Source organism: Schistocerca serialis, chromosome 1 (genome assembly GCF_023864345.2).
Source record: "Schistocerca serialis cubense isolate TAMUIC-IGC-003099 chromosome 1, iqSchSeri2.2, whole genome shotgun sequence".
NCBI classification, from domain to species: Eukaryota; Metazoa; Arthropoda; class Insecta; order Orthoptera; family Acrididae; genus Schistocerca; species Schistocerca serialis.
Window position 1 is genome coordinate 892,390,833 of NC_064638.1, and position 22,644 is coordinate 892,413,476.

Here is a 22,644-nt window from a genome sequence, read left to right on the forward strand (position 1 = left end):
CACGACTCTGTGACAGACTTCTCGTGACTCTCTGAACGCCTTACTCTACTTACAGTTAAATGTGCCGATAAGGCCTTTACACTTGTAAACGCACATGCTTCAGTCAATAACGATCCTGACAAAAACAAAGTGGAGAAGTTCTGGTCAAAACTCGAACGTGTACTCACGAAGAACCCTCAACACCTTGTCAAAGTCCTGTTGGGAGATTTCAATGCACAAATTGGCAGAGAACGTGAACACAGACATATAACTGGGAATTTTTCAGCACAAAAAGATGAACACCAATAGACATCGCTTGATCAACATATGTGGGATTGCCAACCTCCAAATAATGTCCTCTAACTCTAAGAAATCACAGAGGAAAATGATTACATGGAAATCTCCAAACAACCACATTGGGGAATATCAAATTGACCATGTAGCGATAACTAGAAAATTCTCTCCAGAAATCATGAATGTGAGGGTACGCAAAGGTTTTATAGAGTCTGATAATCATCTCTCACAAGTCAAAATACACTTCACACCTAGTCAAAAGAAGTGCCGAAAATCTAAACTGCTGCACATTGATCCATAATACCTAAAAGAACATGCAGAGGAGTTTGCACATCACTAGATACTAACACAGAAACAAGGGAAGAGCTTCTTGGAACCATCCAGCAGTAATCAAGAAAACGCAGTCAACCACCATGGAAAAGGAAACACAGATGATGGACAACAGATTGCGACAGACCACTTGAATCACGTATTCCAGCCTGGAAGATTTGCCACAGCCATCTAACACTGAAGAATTGGCAGAACTTTCTGGAAACGAAGAAGAAAACATCCAAAACCATCAGACAAATTAAGCGCCCATACCATCACAAACGATTAGAGGAAATTAATAATGATTTTAAAACTTTCATAGGACATTTAGGGAAGAACTAGCAACCTTCAAGCCATCCACTGTTTGTTTTCGGCACCCTGATGGAACACTTGAGACGAACACCAAGCCCAACTGTGAAATCCTGAAACAGCATTTCGAGAAGTTACACAACAATGAACCACCAGCAGACAAACTTGACTTCCATGTTGCAGTCCCAAACCAGGATACAACTTCACCTACGCATGAGGAGATACGAAACATTGTATCACATCTGAAAAACAACAAAGCACCAGGGGAAGACGGTGTAATTGCCGAAATGGTCAAGATCGGAGGTGAACTCTTGACTGACAGACTAAAAACTATCATTGTAAATACATGGGAAAGTGGAGTGATACCAGCGGATTGGAAAACTGCTTTGATTCACCCTCTACACAAAAAGGGCGACCAGACTGATTTCACTTCTACCAGTAGCTTACAAAGTGCTCTCATGTGCTCTTCTCACCAGATTAGAACAACAGACAGAACAAATGATCGGGGAATATCAGGCAGGCTTCCACACACATCGATCCTGCACAGAACAGATCTGGAACCTGAAGATGATACTGCAACACTGTCAGTCGAACCACACAGTAGTCAGCTTTGTAGATTTCAGGAACGCATACAACTCGATTCAGTCTGTTCAATACACTTCGTGAATATGGTGTAAATAACAACTACTTCATTAATTAGGCAGACTTTAACAGACACAACCTCAAAAGTAAACTTCATGGAAGAAGTTTCTTAACCTTTTGAAATTAGGACAGGAGCGAGATAGGGTGATGTGTGAAATGGTATTTGTTTTGGTACATATTCTTTTGGGAGCGTGTGTGGGGGGGTCGGGGGGGGGGGGGGGGGTCGGTTGGTGGGTGTGGGTGGTTGGGTTATCAGAAAGCGGGAGGGAGAGAAGAAGAGACAAAGATAGAGAGAGAGACAGAGAGAGAGACAGAGAGAGAGAGAGAGAGAGAGAGAGAGAGAGAGAGAGAGAGAGAGAGAGAGCAAGGTATGTATTTGTTTTAATGTGGCTGCATGTGCAAAAGGGATGCATTTTATCTTATCATTTCTTTTATTAAGTGTAGTGGGAAGTCTGTATTGATATGTGTTTGCTCATTTATCACATGTTTGTTTTCAGCAATGGCTTCCAGTATGTGGAAGTTTTCTTGCATTTATATAAAGTATTCATCATGGTATTTTGTTCTCAATATTTTCATATCTTGTTCCATGTTTGTAGAATGGTGGTTATGGTGTTTTAAGTGTTCTGCGAATATGGAATGGTTTGTTCAGTACTTCCAACACCTGATGTGTTCTTTGTATCATATTTTAAAGCTCCTGCATGTCATGCCTATGTATCAAAACATATGTACGTTTGCCATTTTATTTTATTCTTGTTATGTCAAGAATGTTTTTTGATTTTCTTTTTCAAGTGTGAATTTTGTGTTCTGATGTGCTCTGTTGCTTTCAGGGTGAAGTTCATTTATTTTTTTTCCATTTGGCTCATCTGTCAGACAAATAATGTCATCCACATATATGTACCAATATATGATTTTTAATCCTTCATTAGTGGTTATCTTTTCAAATACTGTGTTTGATGTTTTAGATGACTGATAAAAATGTTTAGTAATGTTCCTGATAATGGGGATCCCACAGGCAGTCTATCACTTTGCAAATAATATTCAGTCCTGAACTGGAAGTAGTTTCGTTCAGTTGTCATTCTGAGCGAATTTATTATTTCTGTTATTGCTTGTGTAGTGAGATTGCTGTGAGATGTGAGATTTTTTCTATGATTTCTATTGTTTCTGTTATAGGGATGGAGGTATACACGTTTTCTATGTCGAATGAAATCAGTGATGCTGTGTGTGGCACAGTATGTTCTGGATGTGTTCTATTAGGTTTCCTGTGTTTACCACTTTTCCGTTGTTTTCTGTTTTATAGTATTTTGTGATTAACTTGTGAAGATGTTTGGCTATGTGGTATATTGGGGCTTTCCTGGAGTTTAAACAGTGATTCTTCCTCACTCCATACGTAAATGGAAGAAGAAGAAGCCCTAATAACTGATACAGTGGGAGGTACCCTCTGCCAAATGCTTCGCAGTGGTTTGCAGAATATGGATGCCATGAGAACTGTGGAGTTTTCTATGTTCTGTGCCAATTCTAGATGAGTCTCAGAGAGTATCAGGTTTAGGTACCATTTTTTCGAATATAACACCTTAACTTCATTTAGTTAATAATGGCTCTCATTGGTGTACCATCTTTGATTGGCTGCAGAGTGTTGGTGCTTGTGGGTTTTTCTGCGCTATGTAGTATTTCTGTTTACCTGTGAGTACATGTTCAACGTTTTGCAGTGTTTGTTTCAAGATTGCTTGAAATCATGTAGTTGGATCTGACTTCAGTTTTTGTATGGTGTTGATATTTATGTATTCCTTGGTTTTGTGAGGTATTGTTCTTTATCCATAAGTACAGTTAAATTTACTTTGTGTGCTCTTGTTATTAAAATGTTATTGTTTATTTACTTTTGTTTTAATGTTTTTGTAGTGGCTGCTTGTGTTTATTTGTTCCTATTATATGTATTCTGTGTTTATTTTATTATGCCTATTATTTCTTTTTTACTAATTCTCTTGTCAGTCCTATGTGTACTTCTCAATTATTTCGCTGTTATTCACGTTTGAGGATGTTTTCTGTTTCTACTATGAGATTTTCTATGTATTTGTTATTTAACTTGATGTTGGTACAGTGTTTCAACTCTTTTTCCAAAAGCATTTTGTTCTTTTTCGTATAGTTTTGCCTGTATCAGGTTAAGTAAACGTGGGTGGAATGTGTGTTGATGTTCATGTGGTTCACATTCCAAATGTAATGTATTTTTGTGCCTTTTTAATTGTTAGTTTCATTATTTTCTGTTTACACTCGTTTTGTAAATGTTTCACTGCTTTATATGTATTGTATTAAGTTTTTTCTGACGTTGTCATGAGAACTGTGGGATTTCCTATGTTCTGTGCCAATTCCAGATGAGTCTCATACAGTATCACACTTAGGTACTGTTTTATCGAATATTTCATTCAGTAGCCAGTATCGTTCTGCAGTTGATTTCGACTTTTGTGCGACTGTTTAACTGACCCAAAATGTATACCAAATAGTAAAAATGTGTACAAATTCAAGGCCACTGAAGATGCCCTGCAGAGAATATAGGTGAGATGCGTATGCCACATAAATTGTGTTTCATTCAGTTGTAGGTAGATGCTCAGCTAGCAAAAATTAACAATGTACTATAATATGTAATAGACTGTTTCTCTCTTCATCTCACATACTCATAAAACTTCTCTGTTTATACTAACAACTGAGGAATGCAGCACTCGCCATGTTCTTTTTGAGGCAAATATAGCTTCAACATCGTTTTAGTAGCTAGAGTCACAATGCAGCACTCATCTCCCAACATAGAGGGATTGTGGCAACTTACCTAACTTCAATTCCTTGATCTCATCAAAAATTGATGAAGGAGATCAGATGCACCACGATCAAGCTGTTGCCCACTGTTTTCAGACAGCTTCTGGCAGTGGCATTTGATATCTGTTGTTGGGACTACTGTTAATGCAGCCTAATAATGCTGCATAATTAACATTGAATTCATTAGAAATTATAATGTGAAGCACAATGACCTCCTCTTTCAGACAAGATGAAAAATGAAGATGAACTGACCTCTGTGAATATAGTTAGATGTGAGGGTGATGACCTCTTGTTATTAAAGAATATATATTGACACTCTATAAAGTCTATAAAGCGGGTTATCACTTGAGTCATAGTCATTCTGATATCCAATCCCTTCAAAACACTTTGTCATTTCTGAATTTTTGTGGAAATATTGACACAAATAAACAGAAATAAACTAATTTAGAAACATTATTTTTTACATCCTTCAACAACCATACAAATATACATACATTCTTCCTAAAAACAAAGAATTAACCTGATCATCAATAAAAAGAATTAATTAGTTACTTAATAGATAAACATCATCATTACCTTTCTAAAGCACTCACTATATGGAGCATATTCTCATATTCCTAACGTCAACACAAAACACAATTACTATAAATTTAATCATAGTCTGTCACTCATCACTATGTAATTCCCTAAACATTATGAATTTCATCATCATAGTTCTTTTCACATGGTTAATCACTTCATACGATATTTCTTAATATCTTGAAGGGGATACAGTCCTACGATTTTTAAACTTTCTGGATACATCAATAAATACATGCTGAGATTTGGAATCTTCACAATTACCAATTGTCTAGTGTATAATAATTGCCACTTCCTAGTCTTTTTGTAAAGTAGTGAGGATAGTGAATGTGCTCGCAGCAATACCCTTTCTCTGATCCTTAATGTCTGCATCTGTTCGAGTTTGCTGTCATAATACTTTCTTCTGACTCTAGCCTTCTCGATGAGATAAACCAGAGCTTGTCTAATTTTCTCTTCCCAAGATATGTCAGCATCTTATATCTTCAGAATTTTATATTCACATTCGTTTCTTCCCTTCCTTCTAAACATCAGTCCAGAGGCATGAATTTGGTTGCTGCGTGAAAGAGGTTGTTCATATTTTCGTCTTCTACAGGTTTTTTATGACTCCATGGAACTGAATAGAAGCTATGAACATATGTTGTATGCGATATAACACCAAGATGACGACATATCCTTTGATATACTTGGAAGGAGAGACAGCATTGGTCGTATATTTTTGTTTATGATCGCAAAATCGATTTTCGGTCACTTAGTGACCATCTTTAGTGCTGTAATTATAACTTAAATTAGTAAGCACTGGTGTCAATAAGCTTACGGCGATCACATGTTGTGATACTCCTTCCAAGTATACCCATTATCTGGTCGTAGTGCACAGGACACTATGGAGTCGCCAATCAATATCCTTTGATGATTCCAGGTTTTCCTTCAAAAACAACCGAATGAGGTAATAAGAGCCTCGATAACTGATGCGTCTGTTCATCAGTGAGGTGCATAGGCTCCTTTAATTTCCCTATCATTTGATCTGAAAATGTAGATTCTTTTATTGTGTTTAGGGAAGACATTGTTTGGCGTTTATTATTTGTGATGATCAAACTTATGCAGCCCGCATGACAGTACCATTCGTGTACTCCTTCCTTCCGTATTAAGTCAACCTCCACTATAGCACTGTCGATCCAAAATTTCGTTTTCTCTGCTAAGAAGTCGATACTTCTATCCCTCTCTCGTTGGCTACTAATGGCCAGGATACAATACACTATCAATTTTTCAACAAATTGGAACACCCATGTAATTGCTGCATTTCCCAAATTCAGTTTCAATTGTGCCTGCATCCTGACACTTGTGGATTTTGTGCTTAGTGCTCCTATAATTCTGCAGTTCTCTACTGGTAAAACTGGTAGTTTTGCTTTTCACGATATCTTCTGGAACAAAGCGCTTGATATCACATTAGCCGAAGATCCTGTGTCTAATGTTACAGTGACTGGAATTCCTTCGATTGCACCAAGGATTTCCGATACTGACACGAAAGGATAAACCTTGTCACACTGATGAATATCCTCACACAATTCCTCCGATAATTTCTCTCCATCGTTATACCATAGCATCTGCAACTGCTGGCCGTGGCCACTATTCGTATCCCTGATCGCGTCTCTGAGGCTCAAGGTGGTCACAATTAGTTTGTTGGACGTGCTTGTCTGCCACTATTTGCGTCGTCTGTTACCTCCCTAATTATTGGTGCCTGCATCAGCCAATCTCCTGGCACAGACTACAGCTGATTCTGTTGTTACTGTTGCGGAAAATTATTGTTGCAAAACTGGCTAGTTGACAGTTGATGGTTATTAGATTGGACTCGATTGTACCTCAGATCGCTGCTATTAAATTTGTTTCTGGCCGGTCGGAAGCCACTACTATTACCATTCCAACTGTTGTTCTTCCAACTATTGTTTGGAATACCATTTGGTACAGTGCTTGGATCTGATTTATATATTTGGTTGGTTCTTTGTGCATTACTGCTATTTCCATAGCCACTTTGTGAGTGATACACACCAGTGTTCACATTATTATAACCGTTATTTGATCCTGGCGTGGACTTCAGGTTTTATTGAATCAGATCGATCGAAGACGAAAATTCCTCCAAATTTTCGTATGACACTCTAACTAGCTGATTACTGACACTGACTGGTAATCTAGCTTTTAATATTCTCAGCATATCCTGTTGTGGTAATGGATAGTTCCAGTGTAACACCGAAAATGCAGGATGCATTGCACCTGCTACCTATATATAATTTTTTTTGCTTACTTGTATGTAAATATTTGTAATTTAAATGCTTTCTTTTAATAATTAAGGATATAGCTTCACTGCATGTCTTAATTTAGGTAGAAGTCTGCTGATATTTCATTGTATTTATCTGTGTCTTAGTGTGAAACTTATAAGCTCTGGGAAAAAGCCAAAGGAATTATTATTTGCGTCGACTAGCAACGATAATAGCAGTGTTATAAAATCTGCGGTTTGGGAGTTGCTGCACGGAGCGCGCGGAGAGAGAGGGAGACGGCTTCCAGCGCTTGTAGTGTGTGGAAGTGTGGTGTTAACGCTCTCGCAGTAGAGAGTACCATTTTCGGTGGTATCATGTACGCGTGCTGGCCAGATGTCTAGGAAGGAGTACGGACAGTGGATGGGCAGAAGAGGCTGTATTAGTTACGATTGCCCATTCCTGTAATTAGCTGTGGCTACACAAGATGCTACTATCTTCAACAACAGCAGCAGTTCCAGCAACACAGTTTTCTCGTCTGCTCTGAGTTTCTCGTATGCGCAGCACTGAAATAAGTCTGTTCATTGGTATAAGGTATTAATGGCTAGCCCAGCAGCACAACTGAATGTGATTTGATGATATAATTTATTTAAATAATGATCAGTTAAACTCAGGCGATTGTGTCCTCATCGCCCCCAGACATTGTTAGCAAGCAGGGTCCTTGCTCCTTTTTTCCCCTTATATGTTAACCGAGTGTCATAAGAAACAAATTGAATAGTTACAGCCAGTTTATTAATGAATAATGTCACTTTTAAGAATTTTAGCCTCAGTCTACTTTCAATTAACTATTGCACAGCCGAGGCTTCAGTATATGACTAAAGTAAAGCAATTTCATTTTTAAAGTTTGAGAATCTTTTATTGGAAAAAATTCAAATCTAAAGAAATGCACAAGTTAAGAGTGCAGAAGTTTTATTTATTTTACATATAGCTTGGAGCACATGGCTGTTTGGTTTGGTACGTATTCTAGCGTTTAATTCTGTTCAAGTCAGAAAAAAAGGCTCAGTTGTTTAGACAATAATATGAAATCCAATTTGCGAAATAAGTAACAGCAAAGTAAAAACTGCTTGGATTTTTTCCCTAAATTTCTTTGCTGACATTATGTTGAGATCACTGAAAATCATTGTTCACATAGCGAAGTTCAATACTAACACAGTTTAATTACATATTTTCAAATCATTAGTTGCTTGCCTTTTTCAAAGTTTAATGCGAAACATAATGAAAGAGTGACTTCTAAGCTTTCTTTATCATTACATACTCACTTAAAATTAGTGTCAAAAAACGTGACGACCTCCAGTTGCCGTGTCAGTGTTTAATAATACGTTTTTCTTTCCCATCATCTTGTACAGGATTTTGGATGAAAATGGCCCTAGTGGGCTGGTGACCATTAGTTATTTCCTTTTCGTGTATTAATGTAACTTTTGGATTCATGATCAGTGGTACCCGTTTCTGTCTCGTGTTGTTCGTGAGTGAATGCACAAAATAACTTTCATTTTCTAAACTATAACACTGTTCGATTTAATTACTTTTTAATTTTCAGAAAGGTCGGTTGTACACTTTCCTCCTACTTATCGGTATCGCTTCTTCGGGAAAGATAGCCTTATCCAATTAGAAAAAATCCATTAGGCATACACGCGATCCATGGTCATTTTTTATATCGCAAGCAGGGTAGGCCGATTAGTAAGATGGAGGTTACACCAGTAGTAACATGTATTGGGATATTTTTCGAAGTACTTTCTTAACGTCCCTTGCTTGAATGAGAATTGTTCAGGATAAAATACTTCTTGGCGCAACCTTTGTTGAATCCCGCGCGACCAGTATTTTGCTAAGAAAGCCTGTTCACATTCATCGAAAGTCCTACGAAATTCGCTTGCGTCGGTTGCCCATATAACCTGATACAAAGCTTATCTTCTGTGCATCAGTTCAGCTCATTGGCAAAGCTCCTCTGAAGCTTCCCACGAACACTACGGGATATACCGTCCTCTTATCGGGATTACATATCTGAAACTGTCGATATTTGAGCATTTTCTCTTCTATATTAGGTGTAGTATACATGCACTGGCCCGTAGAGGCTTATTGTAGGCTAAAAGGGGTACTATAGTGTTGCGAATACGCGTTTGGATTTCCGTAATTGGATACGTCGCCCGAAGTTTGTGGTCGTGGAGCTGGATGTTCCTTTCTGCCACTATTCACCGCCCCTCAAATCTCGTCTAGCTTTCCTTTGGTCATCGTAATAGAGCCCTCGACTTGCTTCTTCCATTTCACGAAATCGGAGCCTAGTCTTCTAATCCTTTCTTAAAGAAACTCTCTTCTGGCAATTCATCTGGAGATAAGGATGAGACAACAGATTTTACACCATCTGTTATCGCCTGATTCATTTGCTATTCCTTCACCTTTGGCTAGTGATCGATCTCCTGCGAAAGGTAACGCTTATGTACCTCAAAATTTTCTTTGATTTTATCTCCCTGTAGTAAGGAAATATCTTGCAATGTTTTGCTGAGGCTAGCGACTGTTTCTTCTAGCTGATTCTGTCGATCCATAATTTCATGGACAGTATCACCTGTCTTTTCGATCTCTTCCAGAAATTTGTTCTGAACCTATCGCAACTCTTGTAACTTATTCGACAAGTTCTCTTGCTTTCTGATAAGATCAGCTATCTTCTCTTGCATTTCGTTTTGATTTTGCACGATCGTCGGAATTAAGTCATCCTGTGTCTGGATTTTAGACTGCGCTTGTGCCATCTGATAGTCTTGAATCTTTTTGCTCTTGTGCCATAAAAGACTGCACTTGTGCCATGGTTGACTGCGTTTGCCACATATGAGACATATTATCAGATAGCAAACCAAGCTTTTGCACAATTACGGCGAGGACATCAATCGCGGGTGCTGAGGATCTAACTAGATAATGTGCAGCAGCTGTGGGGTCGGCTATAGCGCCAGTTAGCTGACTGCATTTCGCTTTCTTGTTCTGCTTGCTTTTAGACTGCTCGCTAGTTAAAAACATGAAATGCTCCCAACAGTTCCGTAAATTCTACTTTTCTGATTAACGCACACAGTTAATTGAGTCACTATTTCACACGTAATTAAAATCTCGCAGCACTTCACACACTACCGCTCCAGAAGTTTGTCTACATAATGATAGCGAAAATGGAGAACTATCCTTTGCGTAGGACAGCAACAGAGTCCTTTCCACTTCTACTCTCTACCAGAATCAAATTGATGGGTAACAGATGTAGAAAGACATGTGGTTACAGGTCCTGCCTTTATATGACGTTTTACGAGTTTCTGGTCTGAAATTCGCATGTGACGGGCCTGCGTAGTCCGCACCCAATGTCGTAACAGCAGTAATCGTTCCGTTGTGGCATGAAACAGATACACACAAATATTATACACAGAGACCTGTCATGGTCGCCGATTTAACTTCCCTCGACCTTCGAAGAGGAAGTTAAATTATTATGGCTGAATAATATGTAGTAGCTTGAATGGAAACTTTTGGAGGAGGGAAGTCGCTTCCCCAATATGTTTACACAACTATCTTCCACACTTACAGATAGAAATTTTGTTATTCTGTTGAATCCTTATGTCTATAAAACAAAATGATTAGAAGTTAAAGTTCAGACTCATACTCTTGTCTGACTCTCATCGATGAAGTTAGAATCTGGAATAAAATCTCTGTGGCTCTTTACAATTCCGGCGATCATCAACTCTGAAAGTTCTTACATTAATCAGAGGCACAGTCATAGCTATGGGGAAGCAGTCTTGGGTGCTATGACGTACTCAGTCTGCAGCATGGGAATCAGTGTCCAAGTCGTGTATCAGTTTCGATAAAGACCAGAATTTAATCTCTTAAAATAGAGCATAAACACCCATGGTGCAGGCGCTACTGATTTCCCAGGATACAAAGTTCTCTTTGAGTTACGTCACCACTACATAATGTTCCAAGTCACAGACAAGGGAGAAATTGAAATAGCCAAAGAACTGAATGTGCTTTTTCCATTCATGAAATCATAATTTTCCACAAACTATTTTCCTAGCCACATTCCGGTATACATCATCCTCTTGTATGAAATGAAATGTCATCATAGTTAATCAAATTTCATTCTGTATATCCCGGCCGCGGTGGTCTAGCGGTTCTAGGCGCTCAGTCCGGAACCGCGCGACTGCTACGGTCGCAGGTTCGAATCCTGCCTCGGGCATGGATGTGTGTGATGTCCTCAGGTTAGTTAGGTTTAAGTAGTTCTAAGTTCTAGGGGACTGATGACCACAGATGTTAAGTCCCATAGTGCTCAGAGCCATTTGAGCCATTTGAACCATTCTGTATACAAGAGGGCAGCTTATAACAATGCCGCTAATTACAGCTCCACTGCGAATCTACTCTCTGCAATTCTAAATTCGAAGTTGTCAGACCACTGTACACGTAACGTTCCACATTACGAGTATATCCACAGAGTTTTTGTATCACGAGTCAGAGATGATCTATCTCTCAAAGTTGTGAGAGTATTCAGTCATTGTCAGGGTTGAAAAACAGGGACAGGGGTAATCTTGTTCGCTTAGAGGAGGTAAAAGAACAATTGACTTACGCAATTAAATCCGTTAATTGACATCAGCTCGAAAGGCACACGCTTATTGGAGCACCGGTCATCAATAGTCGGAAATCATCTCTTCGATGAGATGGTGAGTGCAATTGTGGATCTTGCTTATGGTGCTACAGTTCCTAGAGAGTGTCGTTTGGTGAAGATAACTCCAGGCCAGATATCTGGATGCGAAGAGTGAGAGCGGGTGGGTGCAGTGAGAGCTGGGAAATTATAATTGTCTGTTGTCTCTGCTCACTAGGAGTCCCAGCCGATGCTTAATAGCCTTAAATAAACGTTGATTGTGGACTTAATTAACTTTATTAGATGGCTTAATTTATGTATTTAAACAACATTTGTTTCAGCTCAGGATCCTACATACCAGTAATTTGATTCCTTTATCTGCGACGTTTTACCTCCAGTAAATGTCATGGGTGGAATGCTTTGTATTCATCTGTATGTCATCTCAAAGAGACATAGGCCTATATAACTATGTGCAAATGTTCTTACCTGTAGGAAATGTTCACTTCGTAATGAATACCCAGAATTAACTATGGGAGAATAATTTCGACATTGAGATAGATTATTTCATTTTTAACAATGACATTGGTTTTAATCTAATCAGCTCTATTTCTGTACCACTTGGAATATGCATAATATTTTGTTCATTAATTAAAAACGAGTTTAAAACTTATGTAAACGCTTTCCAAATGACTTTAGCATTTAAAAGGAAATTAAAAGAATTTCTGAATGGCACCTCCTTCTACTCTTTAGATGAATTTTTGGATACAGTAGTGGGTAATTTCCCCCCACCCAAAAAAGTGTCATGTAATATTTTGTGTAATGTAGTACCTTGTATAGACACCTTTTATTAACCTGACACATTCCACATCATTACGAAGTGTCGTATTCATGATCTATGGAACAAGTACTAACCTAATCTAATCTCTAATATTTCAATATTTTCGTTTTTCAATACGTCTGGACAAATTCCTTTTGTCCGCAGCACATCCACTCTGTTGTTTCAGGTGTGGAAATTGATGCAAATCGTCATTTTATAAATGAGAGATTATCAGTTTCAATATAATTTTAAATTGATTGATGCTTTTGCCTTCTAGTTTTAAATTTGGGCTTTGATATGGGAACTAACTTCAGCTAAAAACCTCAAATCCAATTGCTTGTTGACACATCACAGGTTTCATTTTCGGTTAGTATATTTTCCTGTTCTAAAATATCAGAAACAGGATTTTTAATTTCCAAAACATATTCACACGCTTTTCTTTAGAAATTAAGTGTCTCATGATGTAGGACAAGTTCACCATACTCCAAATCTAACAATTCACAGTAGCCTCGGAATTATCATGTAGTTAATGCTGTAGCTCTAGGTTTATTCATGCATTTCAGATATGGTGGCATAACAGGCTACTTATTTAAGGTTTTAAGGTTTCTTCACACAGTGATTCTTGGTGTATAGTGCGGTAATATTATAGTACAGGATGATTTAAAAAGTTTTTGAGGAAAGCTGCAGCGCCATTGATTCTGTTTGTTATTGACAGCTCTCCATCAGTATACACATTGATGACTTTACTACAATATACTTTCAATTTTTGCAGGCATAATTTTATTTTTTCAAATGCTTCTGATTCTATTGTTCTTGAAAACAGTATCTCCAGACTGTCAAGATCTTCAAAGCCATTAAAATTAACATCAATGCCAGTTATAAATATGATATACTGGGCAACATCGTGTATGCCTGTTGATTCATCCAAAGCTAGAGAGAAGAGAGTACAAGAATTAACAAGGTCTTCCAGTTGCAGAGATATTTCTTCAGAGAGTTTCTCGTTTCGTCTCGTTAACTGTTATCTTGATATAGCAGCTATTGTTAGATTGGTGAGGTTGGTGAGGTTGACAGATGTCAGATACGCAATGACAGTCGACACAATATGTGCTGACTTGCACCTACACGTACCGACCACAACTAGGGCTGCAAAGCTTAGCCTCCAGACGAAAAACTGTATGTTGGTGAAGTGTGTCCAACGTTATTGCAGTTATAAACGATTACCTTCACAAGAAATATCATTAGGTTTTTCTATAAAACTCTTGGGATTTTGTCCAGAACAGTGATCGGAGCTGTCATCAGAACTCCAGCGCAGTTTCGTATATTTTCTGTAGTGAAAATGGGTCCCTCATTATTGCAAATATTTACTAAACTAGTAGCTGCATAAAAGTGTAAATAAAGTTCTCTGTAGAACTCTTCAGAAGCTATTCAGAATTGTGATCACAAATTTATTTCCGCAAATCGGTAAATAATTTTTTTACAACATTAAAATTTTCCATTACTAGTGTTTTCTTCGCGAAATTCTGTAGAGCTATTCAAATATAGTACAGAGAACTCTATAATTAAGGCATACTTATGAAGAACTCTGAAGAAATGTATATTTCTCGAAAGTCGAGTATCAAGTTCACATGATTCAACCAAGTCCAGTACAGGATCTGATGCCGAGCTGATAACAAAGACACTGAGATCGGTCATCCGGTGCCATAGCCCATTAACGCCAAATTTCGCCGCACTGTCCTAACGAATATGTTGGTCGTACGTCCCACATTGATTTCTGCGGTTATTAAACGCAGTGTTGCATGTCTGTTAGCACAGTCAACTCTACGCAAACGTCGCTGCTCTCGGTCGTTAAATGAAGCCTGTCAACCACTCGTTGGCTGTGGTGGGAGGTAATGCCTGTAATTTGGTGTTCTCGGCACTCTCTTGACACTGGGGATCTCGGAATACTGAATTCCCTAAAGACTTCCGAAACGGAATGTCCCATAGGAGACAGAAGCTGCAGCACAGAAGAAACTTAATGACTGAAACAACACATTCAAAAATTTCGGACTAAAAATAAGCAAAACAAAGACCGTAGAAATGACCATCAACAGGAAAGGAACAACCTCAAATATATTTCTAGAGAAAGTAGAATCTGTTTCACATTTCAATTACCTAAGAAGCATGATCTCGAAAAATAAACACCATTAAGCAAGAAATACTCAGCAAGACACAAAAAGCATCCAATTTTTACGGTCAAATCAGACATCTCTGGGATGGAAAAATGCCATGAAAAGCAAAAGCGCCCATGCACCACACCTATTTTGTACCAATCCTAACATATGTTTCAGAAAAATGTACCCTACTAAACAAAGACCTCAGCATAATTCAGGCAACAGAAATGAGATTCAAATTATAATGGTTCAAATAGCTCTGAGCACTATGGCACTTAACTTCTGGGGTCATCAGTCCCCTAGAACTTAGAACTACTAAACCTAACTAACCTAAGAACATCACACACATCCATGCCCAAGGGAGGATTCGAACCTGCGACCGTAGCGGTCGCGTGGTTCCAGACTGTAGCGCCTAGAACCGCTCGGCCACTGCGGCCGGCAATGAGATTCATTAGATCTATGAATCAAACAACTAGAAAAGGACGAAACCAGGAATGAGGTGAACAGAAAAGTAGCTGGTATTGAGGTCCCTGTTACCATTGTCGGAAAGAAACACAAGCTTCAGTGGTGTGGATACATACTGACAATGAACAGCCAAAGACCTGCCAAAAGGTATTTCAACCTGAGCCTTGTAGGAAGAAGACTACGGGCGAAGACTAAGAAAATGCTGGATAGAGACTGAAAGATCGGATGTGGAGGGGAAAGGGCACAAATGGGAAGCTATCCTGGAACAGAAGATCTATGAAGACAGAACGAGATGGCGAGCGCTTGTACGCCACTCCTGGGAAACTGGAGTTGGAAAACGCTGACGATGATGATGACTGCCCCGTGCGTCTAGTTCCAACTAACATTCCGGGTTCAAAGTCTGTTAATTCCTTTTGCCTGGCCATAATCGCTTCGGAAAGCTTTTCACATAAATCACCTAAGTACAGGGCTATTACAAATGATTGAAGCGATTTCATAAATTCACTGTAGCTCCATTCATTGACATATGGTCACGACACACTACAGATACGTAGAAAAACTCATAAAGTTTTGTTCAGCTGAAGCCGCACTTCAGGTTTCTGCCGCCAGAGCGCTCGAGAGCGCAGTGAGACAAAATGGCAACAGGAGCCGAGAAAGCGTATGTTGTGCTTGAAATGCACTCACATCAGTCAGTCACAACAGTGCAACGACACTTCAGGACGAAGTTCAACAAAGACCCACCAACTGCTAACTCCATTCGGCGATGGTATGCGCAGTTTAAAGCTTCTGGATGCCTCTGTAAAGGGAAATCAACGGGTCGGCCTGCAGTGAGCGAAGAAACGGTTGAACGCGTGCGGGGAAGTTCCACACGTAGCCCGCGGAAGTCGACGAATAAAGCAAGCAGGGAGCTAAACGTACCACAGCCGACGGTTTGGAAAATCTTACGGAAAAGGCTAAAGCAGAAGCCTTACCGTTTACAATTGCTACAAGCCCTGACACCCGATGACAAAGTCAAACGCTTTGAGTTTTCGGCGCGGTTGCAACAGCTCATGGAAGAGGATGCGTTCTGTGTGAAACTTGTTTTCAGTGATGAAGCAACATTTTTTACTAATGGTGAAGTGAACAGACACAATGTGCGAATCTGGGCGGTAGAGAATCCTCACGCATTCGTGCAGCAAATTCGCAATTCACCAAAAGTTAACGTGTTTTGTGCAATCTTACGGTTTAAAGTTTATGGCACCTTTTTCTTCTGCGAAAAAAACGTTACAGGACACGTGTATCTGGACATGCTGGAAAATTGGCTCATGCCACAACTGGAGACCGACAGCGCCGACTTCATCTTTCAACAGGATGGTGCTCCACCGCACTTCCATCATGATGTTCGGCATTTATTAAACAGGAGAGTGGAAAACCGATGAATCGGTCGTGGTGGAGATCATGATCAGCAATTCATGTCATGGCCTCCACGCTCTCCCGACTTAACCCCATGCGATTTCTTTCTGTGGGGTTATGTGAAAGATTCAGTGTTTAAACCTCCTCTACCAAGAAACGTGCCAGAACTGCGAACTCGCATCAACGATGCTTTCGAACTCATTGATGGGGACATGCTGCGCCGAGTGTGGGAGGAACTTGATTATTGACTTGATGTCTGCCGAATCACTAAAGGGGCGCATATTGAACATTTGTGAATGCCTAAAAATACTTTTTGAGTTTTCGTATGTGTGTGCAAAGCATTGTGAAAATATCTCAAATAATAAAGTTATTTTAGAGCTGTGAAATCGCTTCAATCATTTGTAATAACCCTGTACAAATGATAGCTCCGCCAATGCACTGCCCTTTTGTACCTTGTGTATGCGACACTACAGCCATCTGCATATGTGCAAATTGCTATTACGTGATTTTTGTCATCTCAGTGTAGAATCGTGGTAATTCTTAATAACACATGTACCTAACGGGGCTGCCACAGGAAAGTGGGGGTTTCAGCAGGGACAAATTAAAATCTAACACAAAAATCGCAAAGACAAATAAACAGTAACGTACACAAAACGCAAGAAAGACAGTAACAGGAAATATCGGAAAATCAACACAGAAATCGTCAGATATCGCACGTCACTCGTAACGAAAATTTACAAAAAATAGCGAAACCTGAATTCACTTATATAGCTCAATTCCAGTTGCCGATTCCAAGGTTTCCTATTTTTCGCGTTTGTGCGGTAGGTGTGTACTGAGCTTCTGTTTAGGGTTTTCCTTTTTGTTTTGCTAAATATCTTCTTTGGTTCCTGCCTCTCCTCACCCTCGAAAATCGCGTCACATTCGGAAACAAGCAGACAAATACTCGTGAGAACCGAGATTTTAATAATGTAAGCTGTACTCTTAGGTTCCGAAGTAGCTTCACTCACGGAAACGTGCCACATTCGTGAAAACAGCCAAATACCAGGGTGAGTCATATGAAAACCTTAAATATTTTTTAAATATTTTTTATTGTGCAGAAGTGGTACAAAGCTGTATCACTTTTCAACATAATCTCCCCCACGCTCAATGCAAGTCCTCTAGCGCAAAAAATTGCATAAGTTCCTTTAGAAAAAAATCTTGCACCGTGTGGCGTATCTCTTCATCAGAACGGAACTTCTTTCATCCCATTGCGTCTTTGAGTGGTCGAAACATATGGAAATCGCTTGGGGCAAGGTCTGGTGAGTATGGTGGATGAGGAAGACACTCAAAATGCAGGTCTGTGATTGTTACAACTGTTGTACGGGCAGTGAGGGCCTTGCATTGTCATGTTGCAAAAGGACACCTGCTGACAACAATCCACGTCGCTTTGATTTGATTGCAGGCCGCAGATGATTTTTAGGATATCTGTGTATGATGCACTGTTGACAGTGGTCCCTCTAGGCATGTAATGCTCCAAAATGACGCTTTTTTCGTCCCAAAAGAGAGTCAGCATAACCTTCCCTGGTGATGGTTCTGTTCGAAACTTCTTTGGTTTTGGTGATGAGGAATGGCGCCATTCCTTGTTCGCTCTCTTCGTTTCCGGTTGGAGGAAGTGTACCCAGGTTTCGTCCCTAGTAACGATTCTGGTAAGGAAGCCATCACCTACTCGTGCAAAGCGCCGAAGAAGTTCTTCACAAGCAGCAACACGTCATTCTCTCATTTCAGGAGTCAGCTGCCGTGGCACCCATCTTGCAGACACTTTGTGAAACTGGAGCACATCATGCACAATATGGTGTGCTGACCCATGACTAATCTGTAAACATGCTGCAGTGTCATTCAGTGTCACTCGGCGGTTTTCCTTCACTATGGCTTCAGCTGCTGCAATGTTCTGTGGAGTCACAACTCGTTGTGCCTGACCTGGACGAGGAGCATCTTCCACTGAAGTCACACCATTTGCGAACTTCCTACTCCATTTGTAGATTTGCTGCTGTGACAAATATGCATCACCGTACTGAACCTTCATTCGTCGATGAATTTAAATAGGTTTCACACCTTCACTGCGCAAAAACCGAATAACAGAACGGTGTTCTTCCCTGGTGCAAGTCGCAAGTGGGGCGGCCATCTTTATACTGATACTGCGACGGTATGTTTTCATCTGCACTATGCTGCCACCTACAGGCCATTCTGCACGCTGTTTGTAGCACGCTTACCAACTTACAGGATAACGGCGCGAAATTTCGGTTTGTTATTACAAATTTAAGGTTTTCATTTGACTCACCCTCGTACTTATGAAAACCACAGACAGAAGCTGTGCTCTTGGGCCCAGATCACACAGAAATGACGGCGCAGGCGACTGATGCGTCGTGGTGCTATATCGCGCGCGCCACCTCCACAGTTACAGATGGCGCAGTCCAGATACACTCCTGGAAATTGAAATAAGAACACCGTGAATTCATTGTCCCAGGAAGGGGAAACTTTATTGACACATTCCTGGGGTCAGATACATCACATGATCACACTGACAGAACCACAGGCACATAGACACAGGCAACAGAGCATGCACAATGTCGGCACTAGTACAGTGTATATCCACCTTTCGCAGCAATGCAGGCTGCTATTCTCCCATGGAGACGATCGTAGAGATGCTGGATGTAGTCCTGTGGAACGGCTTGCCATGCCATTTCCACCTGGCGCCTCAGTTGGACCAGCGTTCGTGCTGGACGTGCAGACCGCGTGAGACGACGCTTTATCCACTCCCAAACATGCTCAATGGGGGACAGATCCGGAGATCTTGCTGGCCAGGGTAGTTGACTTACACCTTCTAGAGCACGTTGGGTGGCACGGGATACATGCGGACGTGCATTGCCCTGTTGGAACAGCAAGTTTCCTTGCCGGTCTAGGAATGGTAGAACGATGGGTTCGATGACGGTTTGGATGTACCGTGCACTATTCAGTGTCCCCTCGACGATCACCAGTGGTGTATGGCCAGTGTAGGAGATCGCTCCCCACACCATGATGCCGGGTGTTGGCCCTGTGTGCCTCGGTCGTATGCAGTCCTGATTGTGGCGCTCACCTGCACGGCGCCAAACACGCATACGACCATCATTGGCACCAAGGCAGAAGCGACTCTCATCGCTGAAGACGACACGTCTCCATTCGTCCCTCCATTCACGCCTGTCGCGACACCACTGAAGGCGGGCTGCACGATGTTGGGGCGTGAGCGGAAGACGGCCTAACGGTGTGCGGGACCGTAGCCCAGCTTCATGGAGACGGTTGCTAATGGTCCTCGCCGATACCCCAGGAGCAACAGTGTCCCTAATTTGCTGGGAAGTGGCGGTGCGGTCCCCTACGGCACTGCGTAGGATCCTACGGTCTTGGCGTGCATCCGTGCGTCGCTGCGGTCCGGTCCCAGGTCGACGGGCACGTGCACCTTCCGCCGACCACTGGCGACAACATCGATGTACTGTGGAGACCTCACGCCCCACGTGTTGAGCAATTCGGCGGTACGTCCACCCGGCCTCCCGCATGCCCACTACACGCCTTCGCTCAAAGTCCGTCAACTGCACATACGGTTCACGTCCACGCTGTCGCGGCATGCTACCAGTGTTAAAGACTGCGATGGAGCTCCGTATGCCCCGGCAAACTGGCTGACACTGACGGCGGCGGTGCACAAATGCTGCGCAGCTAGCGCCATTCGACGGCCAACACCGCGGTTCCTGGTGTGTCCGCTGTGCCGTGCGTGTGATCATTGCTTGTACAGCCCTCTCGCAGTGTCCGGAGCAAGTATGGTGGGTCTGACACACCGGTGTCAATGTGTTCTTTTTTCCATTTCCAGGAGTGTAGATGCCGAGATGGCGTGGTGAGGGTGCGTCACTTCGTAGTGCGCGCCGTGTACGCTTGTCACCACGAGAGGGGCACCGAAGGACGTCCAAGTGGAGCGCTGCTGTTTTCATTAATCTAAAGTCATTCGGTGTGCCTAAAAAAATTGCTTTATGTAGATGAAGTAAAGTTGCATTCGTCTCTGAAGATAAGTTTCTGAGTAAAACTTACTTTTTTGCTAAAAAGTTAAAAAGCACTGTTTTGGAATTCAGACATGTTCACGGCTATGCAGTCTTTCTCACTCGATTTTGACGAAACTAATCGGCAAAAAATTGATTTTTCGACATCTTATAGTCTGACATCACAGCCTGATAGTGAACTGATTTTATTTTCGTTATTTTCCACAGTTATTGTGATACTTCCCTAATAAATAAACCACCAGACGTATATTGAAAAGTTTACATTGAAGAATGCAGTCGCTGGCCAGGTTACGTTCGATGGCTTTTAGAACATAGGCTGCCGCGTAAGAAATATAGATAAAATGTCGAAATTGGTCTTAACGGTGAAAGCGGAGAGATATTTCTTTCCAATCTCTATAATTGATGTACAATGACGGAAAAAGTCGCAACACCAAGAAGGAGTTGTACGATATAAATGATAGTTGGTGATGTCTATTCAGATTTCGCACCAGCCGCATAAGATTGCTGCTAGTAGCGCCACTATGAGGATGCAAATCAGGTTTGATTCAAATACTCGCTGAACAGTTAGCTTTGAGAGTGGACATGGTGAGCCGATGTTACTCAAGAACGACTTTAACGGCGACAAAGATGCCCTTATCAACACCTCACTGTGTTTGAACGAGATTTTGTAGTAGGGCTGCGAGAAGCTGCATATTCCTTCTGCAATAATGCAGAAAGACGTCCAGTAATGTATCCCTGCACCTGACTACTGGCAACGGTGATCACGAAAATGTTCAATTTGCAAGAAGACCGGTCCCAGACGGTCACGTGGCACTACCGACAGAGAAGACCATCGTGTTCGTCGTATGGGTCTGGTGCTCCATAACTACATCTGCAGCAGCAATATGAGTAGCAGTTGGCACCAAAGTGACACAACGAACTGTTACAAATCGCTTACTTCAAGGGCAGCTCCGTTCCATACGCCCTTTACCGTGCGTGCATTCCACTGATTCCAAACCACGGCCGTTTGAGACTTCAGTGATGTCAAGTGAGAGCTCATTAGAGGGCAGGATGGAGGTCTGTTGTGTTTTCTGATGATTGCTGTTTCTGCCTGGGTGCCACTGATGGCCTTGTGTTGCCTAGAAAGGGGGGGGGGCAGTTGAGCGCCTGCAACCAACCTGGACCTTCCCCTGGAGTGGTCTGGTGTGCGATTTCGTATTACAACAGGAGCACTCCTGACTGCAAATTTGCATGTGAATCTGGTGATTCGACCTGCTGTGCTGCCATTCATGAACAACATTGCCTGGGGTGTTTTCTAACAGGATAACGCTCGCCCACATACTGCTGTTGTAACGCAACATGGTCTGCAGAGTGTCGACATGTTGCCTTGGCCAGTTCGGTCACCAGATCTGTCTCCAGTCGAGCATGTATGGGACATCATCGGATGACAACTGCAACGTGATCCACAAACAGCATTAGCGACACCTACTCGTATATTGACCGACCAAGTGCAACAGGCATGGAACTCCATCCCAAAAACTGACATCTGGCACATGTACAACACAATGCATGCACTTTTGCATTCTTGAATTCCGTATTCCGGATGTTACACCAGTTACTAATGTACCAGCTTTTCACATTTGCAATAACTTACCTCGTGTTTACATTAACCAGTGATCTTGCAGTATTTATCACTTAAATATGTTACCCAGACAAATGTTTTCCCGAAATTTAAGTTCCCTGGATTTTTGGAGTTGCGAATTTTTTCCAACATACACTCCTGGAAATTGAAATAAGAACACCGTGAATTCATTGTCCCAGGAAGGGGAAACTTTATTGACACATTCCTGGGGTCAGATACATCACATGATCACACTGACAGAACCACAGGCACATAGACACAGACAACAGAGCATGCACAATGTCGGCACTAGTACAGTGTATATACACCTTTCGCAGCAATGCAGGCTGC